This window comes from Sus scrofa, unplaced genomic scaffold (genome assembly GCF_000003025.6).
Source record: "Sus scrofa isolate TJ Tabasco breed Duroc unplaced genomic scaffold, Sscrofa11.1 Contig435, whole genome shotgun sequence".
Taxonomy (NCBI): domain Eukaryota; kingdom Metazoa; phylum Chordata; class Mammalia; order Artiodactyla; family Suidae; genus Sus; species Sus scrofa.
The window spans coordinates 37,837-48,781 of NW_018085206.1; the positions used below are offsets into that span (position 1 = coordinate 37,837).

Consider the following 10,945-nt stretch of genomic DNA (forward strand, 5'->3'; position numbering starts at 1 on the left):
ACAATGGGAATCGAGAGTTTTATTTTCGCCATGTTTAGATTCATATTTTTGCTAAACATCCAAAAATGAATGAAGTTTGGCAGTTGGAACTACCAGTTTGATGCTCAATGGAGAAGACTGGAAATACGAATTTGAAAGCCATCAAAATGTAGGTAGCATTTAAAGCCTTGTAACTATATGATAGTGTCCAATGGGGCAGCATAAACAGAGAATACTAGAATCCCTGGTGAGGGCATAGGAGCCTCAGACTCTATATTTCTAAAATTTCCAAATATTCCAGTTATTGTGAAATGCAGCCAAACAATGATGTGCTGCTAATAATTCGCTGTAAATGTCTCCTAAAAGTAAAGGACTAAAGCAAGCAAGAAAAAAAAAAGGTAAATAAAAAGGAAATAGAAGAACACCTCTTGATTTAGTCAAAGGGTTCAAAAAGACATTATATTGTATGTCTAGGGCAAAAGCACCTGCTTCACAATCTGAATTTACCCATCCCTGGAAAAACACTGGGAAATTTTCCAAAAATTAAAGAATCTAGATGATTGCTCTGTAATGTTTCCAGAGGAGCCAACCCATGGAATATACCTATAGAATAAGGATCAAGGGACTAGGGAATCACAGTGCAGTAATGTAATTAAAGCAAATATACATACACAAAAATTTATATACATTTTTGTTTTATAATTTCTTAAACAAAAACTAAATATTTTTCACAATTGGACTTAAATTATAAAATTCAATTCCAACTTTAAAGAAATTTTTAAAAAGAAAAAAGAAAGCTATAGAAAACTAAAGGCAAATAGAAAAAATACAAGAATGAAATTGAGATCTTTAAATCAAAGTGGATATTGTCAAGTTTCCATATGTTTAGAATTTTGCTAGACCAAAAAATGTGTCATTGATTTATTTTAAGTTTCTTACTATCTTTATAAATAAATAAATAATATTTACACTATATGTATACAGTTCTAAAAGTAGTGGTTGAAAAAGGGAAAATGTTGGAGTTCCTGGTGGCTCAACGGGTTAAGGATCGGGCATTGTCACTGCTGTGGCTCTAATTACTGCTATGGCGCAGGTTCAATCCCTGGCCTGGGAACTTCCACATGCCAAGTGTGCTGCCAAAAAAAAAAAAAAAAAGAGGAGAGGTGTTTACCAGATATCTTGTCAAATACCAGTATGAGCTCTACCAAAAGTGATAAAAATGATTATTTTTACAGCATACACACCTCTTGAATTGATTGAAATAGTAATAGCTAACACTTGTTTGAATGCTTACTATGTGTTAACCAGTATTATACTGTTTTATGTATATTAAATTTATTTAATCCTCATACTAACTGCTTAAAGTATGTATTATTATCCCTCTCTTATAGATAAGAAATCTGATGCTCCAAAAAGTTAAATAATTTTCCCAAGTTCACACGGCTGATAACTAAAACCACAGGATTTCAGTTCAGAAAGTCTGGCTCCATCTACTTTACACCACACTACGTTTCAAATATAGAATACAAAAATTATTACCATACTGAAGCAGATAGTTAAAATTGTTTTATGACTCAGAGATGAGACTTGCAACATTTAAACATGTACATATCATAAGGCAATCAATTTGTGCTTCTGTATTTTATTAATTATTGGTGGAATGTAATTTTAACTCAAGGGAGTCTTGGGACCATAAGCCAACTCATAAAACTCTTCTGAGTACTACTCACTCTAGAACTGGGGGGTTTAAACACTGACCTCTACGACACAAACAGAATTAGTTGTTACAGATACTGAAGTGTTTGAATTACTAATCACAGTCATCAAGACAAAGCCACATTAGGACTGTATAAAAGTATAAATCTTATGATCCTCAACTTATTATTTAGGGATTTGCAGATTGAATATCTTTCATAAAATTACTATTCAACCTCAGGCATCAGATATCTTTTTTATACGCTCCAGTAACTTTTTAAATGATACTCTCCAGCAACTTTTTTCCAAATCAATATGTACTATTAATGGTAGGATTATTTTATAGAATTAACACATACTATAATTTGAGTATTGGAAATGCACACTCTAACAGAAAAGTTTATTTGTAACATATTCACTACTAGAGAAAAATGTCTAAAAGACATTTCCCTCATTCCCTATCTTATGCTTTTCTGTCAGTGAATAACTTTTGCATCTATTAAATTTCTCTTAGTGAAATATCAGAATATCTTCTAATTCTCCAGCTGTTTCATTTACAGGCTTTTTTTCTGTGGCACTCTACTGAAATCAATGGGATGTAGTCTGGATGGCTTTGAAACCTTTCTTGAGGTCTGGGTTTTCAGGCAATACTGGGAAATTTGTTTTATTCTTATTTTGAATTAATGGTTGCTTTTCAATATTTCACTGGGACCAAGACTATTTGCAAGCTGATTTAAAGTCAGAACAAGTAGTAAGAATTTCTGACACGTTTCCTCCCCTTCCTCGAAGTCACATGTTCAAGAAGGAGGAGTCCAGTCGAGAATCTATATTTTAACACACATCAGGAAAAAAACAGAACTTGCAGTGGCGCTGCAGGAAAAAAAAAGGAGAAAGCTGCAGCCCCCGAGAGCAAATGCTTAACCAGGATCTGGTTTCCACAGAGTGGTCTCCACACGGGTCAAAAAGTACAACATCAGGGAAACGCTCTCTGGATCACAGTAATGTTATTCTTTAATATCTCTTGGAAAATAGTGTGTCTAAGTTGGTAAAACAATTTGTGGGACGTAAAAGAAAGAGAATTTGGAACTACAAAGACTAAGGATCCTGCTGACCTTCAGGATGTTTAGAACAAATAAATATTGTAAACCTCTGAAGAGAAATTCTCTTTATCTCCATTATGGAGGAAATTTTAAATTTATTCTCTTGGAGTTCCCGTCGTGGCTCAGTGGTTAACGAATCCGACTAGGAACCATGAGGTTGTGGGTTCGGTCCCTGGCCTTGCTCAGTGGGTTAAGGATCCGGCGTTGCCGTGAACTGTGGTGTAGGTCACAGATGCGGCTCAGATCCCGCGTTGCTGTGGCTCTGGCGTAGGCCAGTGGCTACAGCTCTGATTCGACCCCTAGCCTGGGAACCTCCATATGCAATGGGAGCAGCCCAAGAAAATGGCAAAGACAAAAAAAAAAATTTATTCTCTATTGTAAGTAGAGGGCATGATGCTATTACTTTTTTGAGGTATCACTGGTGTACAATATTACATGTTTCACGTATATGGCACAGTGATTTACAATTTTAAAAGTTATAATCCTAATGTTATTTATTGATTTGTGATTTCAGACATTTTGATTCAGCATTTTTTTCCTTTTTTTCTTTTTATTTTTCCTTTTCTTTTTTTTTTTTTCTTTTTCTTTCTCTAGAGAAATTTCAGAGAAATCATCTGGATTTGTTTTTTTTTGGCTGCACCTGAGGTATATGGAAGTTCCCAGGCTAGGGGTCAAATCAGAATTGCAGTCTACATCACAACCACAGCAATGCGAGATCCAAGCCACATCTGTGACCCATGCCACAGCCTGCAGCAATGCCAGATTCTTCCTTAACCCACTGAGCAAGACCAGGATCAAACCCACATCCTCATGGATATCAGTCAGATTTTTAACAAGCTGAGCCACAACGGGAACTCCTTGATTCAGCATTTTAAAAAGAGGAGATTCCGTGTGGCGCAGTGTTAACGAATCCGACTAGAACCATGAGGTGCGGTTCGATCCTGCCTTGTCAGTGGTTAACGATCGCGTTGCATGAACTTGTTAGTTGCAGACGCGTCGGATCCGCGTTGTGGCTCTGCGTAGGGTGGCTACAGCTTGATTAACTAGCTGGAACTCCATATGCGCGAAGCGGCCAAAAATAGCAAAAAAAAAAACAAAAAAAAAAAAAAAAAAAAAAAAAAATGTAGATAAATGAAAATGAATGAATATTTTATTCATGAAGACTGAAGAGCTAGAAAGGATTCACATTTTTGATCCATTTCTAAATCTCACAATGAGGATGAAAAATTATGGGGAGATTTCCTATGGGAGATTTTTAATAGATGGGTATTTTCCCTTCCCAAATTAATCTTTCGAGGCTACAATAATAATTGAAATAGTTAAGAAATTAATTGTATGGTATTGTCTTTAATTTTAAAAGAATTTTCATTTTTGCATTCATATAATTTTAACTGAAGTTCTGTCTTATTCAGAGGTTACATAAAACATATGCCTATCAAAATAAGTAATCATTAATTATTAATTCACCCCCTGCTCAGACAATACATAATTCTAATGGTGTATAAAAGCTTGTAATACATTTCAGAAAGTTAATTTTTTCTTACTATCCAACTTGGTCAATGGCAGAACCTAGACTCAAATAATTCTTGGGAAGCTAATTCTGAGGAAATCACCAAATGACTGTCTCAATACAGCTGTCTCAGCCATACCACTTAGTCTTATAAATGTGTCCACTTATGCATCATGGCCATAGTTTGAAGCAATTTCTTCATAATATTCAGGAAATAGATTGAAATGGTATAACAAACAGTAAGCACAACTTTGGTACTATACAGAGAGAAAGTGTCACCAGTTTGATATTTAAATTTAATTTTCATTCATATATTTTTCTCTAAGTTTTCTATCTTTTTATTCAACTTTATTTGTAGAGCTGTTTCAGGTTTACAACAAAATTGAGAGAAAGGTACAGATATTTCCCATTTATGCCCTCCCCATACACATGTAGAGTCTTCCTCATTATCAATAACACTCACCAGAATGGTACTTTTTTGGATTAGCATAGTGATGGAGGACATATTTTTAAGTGAGAGGATGGTTAACAAATATGTTTGAATTCAAATGTACCAGTTTGGGTGATAAACTAGGTACTGAGTTGAGAAAGATAAAGGTACCAAGGAATCATGCCAGATCGACTACATAATATATCAGAAAAGCAAAGGTGTAAATCAAATTGGTAAATAACTAATGGAAAAGAGGACTAATCCTTCATTCCAACAAAAGCCAAATAATTAGATGTAATAAGTGAATTCACTAACTCAGTTAAAGAATAATATTCCCACATCAAGTAGCTGAGTTTTATGGATAATCACACAATCACACTATTTTAGAAAAAGTTCTAGTCCAAACTTCCAGATTGACATATGAGAAAATTCAGACCCTAAGTTTAAGAGCGAACTCCCTAAGGTCATCTAGATAAAAATATAATATTAAATTTATTACTTTAAAAGAACCTACAAATACCAGACTTACTTGGCCATAATTTTTACTTGTACCATTAATTCTTTCAATTATTCATATAAATTCTCTACCTTGTTTACTTCTGTATCTCATCAAATTTTTACTCTATGTTGACACATTCCTTCTCCTTCTTCTCCTCCTCCTCCTCTTCCTCCACCTACTCTTCCTCCTACCCTCTCCTCCCTCTCCTTCTCCAACCCCAAAATCAGTTTAGGATTTGGGCACTGAAGGACTATGGGCCAAAGAAACTCTACTTCTCTGCATGATTTCATTCTGCTGGGCTTCTCTGACCATCCCAAACTGGAGATGGCCCTGTCAGGAGTTGTCGCCACCTTCTACTTGATCACACTGGTCGGTAACACAGCCATCATTCTTGCGTCTCTCCTGGACTCCCACCTCCACACACCAATGTACTTCTTCCTCCGGAATTTATCTTTCCTAGACCTATGTTTCACAACCAGCATCGTCCCTCAGATGCTGGTTAACTTGTGGGGGCCTCATAAGACCATCAGCTATGGGGGCTGTGTCATTCAGCTCTATGTTTATATGTGGTTGGGCTCCATCGAGTGCCTTCTCCTAGCTGTTATGTCCTACGATCGTTTCACAGCTATTTGTAAGCCCCTCCATTATTTGGTAATCATGAACCCACATTTATGTCTCAAGATGATTATCATGGTCTGGAGCATTAGTTTGGCCAATTCTGTTGTACTGTGTACACTCACTCTGAATCTGCCTAGATGTGGAAACAACCTTCTGGATCATTTCTTGTGTGAGTTGCCAGCTATGCTCAAGATAGCGTGTATAGACACCACAGCAGTTGAATTGTCTGTTTTTGCTTTAGGCATCGCCATTGTCCTTACACCACTCATCCTTATTCTTATATCCTATGGCTACATTGCCAAAGCTGTGCTGAGAATGAAGTCAAGGGCAGGCCAGCGGAAAGCAATCAATACCTGTGGATCTCATCTCACCGTGGTGTCTATCTTCTACGGAGCTATTATCTACATGTACCTGCAACCAGGTAACAATGCCTCCAGAGGTCAGGGTAATTTCTCACCCTCTTTTACACCATCATCACACCAAGTCTCAACCCTCTCATTTACACTTTAAGGAATAAAGACATGAAGGAGGCACTGAAGAAGCTGATGAGAGTTGATCACAAATCTACTAAATCAAAAAGGACCTGGAAGTCATAGAAAAAATTAATGTGATGGAGGCAATAATAAGGTTATCTAACTTTCATTTTTACTGAGGCAAGTAATCCCTAGATCACAGAGATCGATTTATGTAATAATTCTTATATGCAAACACTGTGTGGATGCAAACAATATAACCACCCTACCTTTTTTGGCTTCTAATCATGACATCAATATCATTATCTTGAGTAATGGCTCTAAGTTACTTAAGCCTATCTACCTCTTTATCATGATACACAGGAGTGAGAAGGCACAAATTAAAGGATTTTAAAGGTGACAAAAAAGGCTTACTCATTTCTCATTCATTCATGAAAGATTTATTTCATCATTGTCTCAATCCCAATGGAAAGAAAATATGACAAGTTGGAGGTGAGTTAGGCTTTTGACATAAATCTACATGGAATTTACATAAATTTTGAGGGATTGTACTAATATGTGTATGTAGTGGAATTTCATAAAATAAATATTTTCATTGTCCTATATCATGGTATAATGTTTATATTTTTATGGGAAAATGTGATGATGAATAAAACTTTGGTATTTTTCTATGATCTAAAACCTATCTCTAAAAGACGGCTTTGTTTAATAATTGTAATCCTTATTAATAATTATAATCTGGATGGATTTGGAACTTTGGATACATTGTTGGACTTTAAAAGTAAAAGAAAAGGTAATATTTTCTCCTCTATCACATTACAATTCTTGAAATGTAAAGAAAGGAGGAGTCTTTGGATAATTTTCACTTCCCCAGTCTGAACGACAATAATGACTCACATAAAACATGTTTAATTTGATAAAGAATAGTGTCAACGTTCTTATGGTCCACATAATACCTTTTTAGAGTTGCCTTCAGAAACAGCTCACCATCCCACAAAAAAAGGTTCACAGAGAGTACATAAGTTCTGTGCTAAGTCTGCTCTTAACTTAGTACCATCTATAATTAATAGGGCTAGAAAATACATTAAGACTTTGCTATCTTCAATTATCCAAGCACACAAAATACACAATAGTAATGGACTCAGGAGAAAATTACAGGTTATGCTCATCATTGTTTGTTTTCTTGCTTACACTTACTTTTATTTTCTTTTCCAGTCTTTGGCATTTGGGTTGCAAATTGAACCAAAATTTCAAATACTTAACCTCCCTTTTATTTCTCACAATTAATGGGTATATACTTGGAATTTACATTAAATTACAATAAATCCTTTCAAGACACTGAACTTCTATAAGCTAATCAGGACTTCCATAATTTAGTCAGCCTGATATCACACTTGTGGAATAATATGTCGCTTGAAAAATGTAAGTGTAATAGTAAGAGTAATAGTAATTAAATCTAATTTTCTCCTTGAGGAAAGGTTACTTTCCTAACTGAGTCTCACATCAACATCCATGAGAGTTTACCACAGATGCTCTAGCTCATCTAACTTAAATGCTCTGCTAGCACAGTGTCAATATTCTTGCAGAAATAGAAAAGATTAATGAGGGGGAAAAATTGTATGATACAAACACATTAGACTAGGACTCAGAAGACCAGTCATTGAACCTCAATTTCTCTCCACTTGAGAAAAAAATTACTTAATTTGTTCCAAGCCTCTGTGTGTTTAATTTAAAATGGATATTAAAGTGATCTCCCTATTTTCCTGCCACTTCTTTCAATGGTTGCCTAAACTTAGCTTCACAATCTTTGTCTCTACACAGAACAAACAGTAGTGGATATCTCGTGTGTGTGTAGGCAGTGGAGAGACTTTCCAAATTGGGACAGTGCTGGGGGCCAGGCAGAGCACTGTCACTTGGAGCCAGCAGACTTTTCAAGGCAAGCAAATGATGAATCTGATTGACAGAATTAATTGCGTGCTTCCTGATCTCTGTATCATAAGTTTAAATGTGAAACTATATATGCAAGCAAAAGTAACACCATTTTATCTATTTGAAAAAACAACATTGCATAATATAATTAGAATCTACCCCGCAACGACTTAACCATACGTGCTAAATTATTTTGCACAGGCAAAAAGTACAAAGGCTCTCAGAAAAGTAATGGATAAGTCTGATTAGGAGGAAACGGAAATAGGTTTATGAAGTAGATGGCACTTGAGATGAACTCTAAAGGTTCTATAAGATCTGAAAACAGCAGAAAACATCAAGGTGAATAGGGTGTGGTAAAGTCATGGAGGCTAAAAACCAGCACAGATGTCTCTTAGAACAAAGAATATAAGTAAAAAGCCTCAGAGATTAAAAATGTGTTGATAAACAGAAACCAGATTGAGCAATCAATAAGAATACATGAATGAAATGCCCACTGTGTGAAAGGTATTATGAGAAATCACCTTGTGTGTTTAAATGTTATATGGTCAACATTTGGGAACCACTGCTTTTGCTTTAGCAAAGAAATATGACAGATAAAGAAAATGCGGTGTATATATATATATATATATATATCCATAGTTATTATATGATTAATATGATGTAAACACCTGAAAAATCTATGCAATTATGTAAATAATAATATATTAATATATTATTTAGTCATAAAAAGGAAGGAGATGCTGCCATTTGCAAAAAAAAAAAAAAAAAAAAAAAAAGATGGAACTTGAAAGCCTTAAGCTAAGTGAAATAAATCAAAGACTAATAGTATATGACTTCACATACATGTCAATCTAAAAAAAGACTCAACATATTGATACAGAAAACAGATCGGTACTTGCCAGAGAGCAGGGCCCCACCCTGCTCCACAAATGGGAATTGGTAAAATAGGCAAAGGTGGTCAAAAGGTGCAAACATCCAGTTATAAGATAAATGAGTCCCGGGGATGTAACATACAGCGTGGTGACTGTACTTAGCAATGCTATGTGGTTTATTTGAGAGTTGCTAAGAGGAAAACTTAAAAGTTCCCACCACAAGAAAAAAAAAAATTGTAACTGTGTGTGGTGATGAAAGTTAACTCATTATAGTAACTAAACATTGTACACCTAAAACCAATACAATTTTATATGTCCCACTGATGTCTCAATAAAAGTTGAAATAAATTTAAGACAAATATCATAAAGAAAAGAACATATGTATTATTTAATATTCCTTCCACTAACGACATTCACTAATCAAGTAGCTCTGCCTGAAAATGATTCCCAAAAAAAAGAAAATCGTGAAATCAATGACCTTTCAAAAAAAATCATTAAATCAATGACCTTTCAATACCACTAAATCCAAACACCCATATGAAATTCATTTCATGCAATTTGATGTTACGTAAATACACAAACTGATGGACTGCCATAAATTTTCATGTGTATCTACTGTTTTGATTTTGCAAAGAAAGGCAAGTATGTCTGGCTAGTAGATGTATTAACCAGAAATTACATATCACAATGATCAGACATATTAAATATAAATCAAATTACTTTAGGTACCAAACATTGTACCTAACATAATGTCAGACATTATGACAAATTGGAAATATAAAGATTAATTTTGAAGAAAAAATCCTCCTGTACTGTTCCCAATTACTACAAGACTCAAATACATGGAAAAAAATCCGTGCAATTATTTTTTTTCAGGTTTGTTTCAGAGACATGCATAGGTAAGATGAAACTTAGGTCTCCTAAAGAAAGTATAATAATTATAAAATCCAAAAAAATCAAAATGGCAATAATATACGAGGTGTTGATATAGAGAAACCGTACAAGAATTCTCTCTTATGCGGTGACTTGGAAGATGTTTCTAGTTCCCCGTGTTAAAGAGGAAAACCAGAGGCCCAAAATGACATCACTTGTGCTAAAGTCCATGATACCAAATCTAGATTTAATACCTAACCTAACTGCAGTTTCAACCTTCACCACCAATGTGATCTTAATCAACCAGTATGTGGAACTTTCTGGTCAGCACCAATGAGGTATAATCTGTCACATGGGCCCTCTCCATTCTCCCAGAGGAAGAAAAGGCAACCGGCATGATAAAACCCTTGCCATTTTCTTCCCCCCAAAAGAGAAGATTTTCTGGCATGAAAAAAATCTTTACTTTTCTTTGGCTATTAACTAACTCCCTTACCCCACCTTTCTTCCTATAAAAACTTTCCTATTTGTAAAACCCCTTGTAATGCCCTTCTAGAGTTGTTAACAGATGTAGGAGACGTTACCCATTCCCTGGGTGAGACGGTGCTCAGTTCATGAATCACCTAATAAAGCCAATCAGAACTTAAAATTAATCCATGAAATTTGGGCTTGTATCACCTAAATAGACTCCTAAGGAATATTCTAGTGAATTATTTGTCACTAAAACAACTGGAAATGGAAGAAATATAAATGTCTTATCAAATGTATTGTGCTATCAAATTCTGGAAGGGAAAAAAAAAAAGCAAACACCACCCTAATCTCTCCTGGCACTACCAACAAATACAGATTTTTGGAAGAATGGACCAAACTAACCAGAAAAGAGACCATTTTAATAGAATGCTTGGATATGACACCAAAAGCACAAGCAGCAAAAGCAAAAATCAACAAATGGGCCTACATCAAACGAAAA

At 35.0% G+C, this 10,945-nt stretch overlaps 1 pseudogene; it reads left to right on the plus strand.

The window, feature by feature from the left end:
* Nucleotides 1–4,710: 4,710 nt before the first annotated feature.
* LOC110258790 lies at nt 4,711–8,820 on the plus strand (annotated as a pseudogene).
* Nucleotides 8,821–10,945: the final 2,125 nt, after the last annotated feature.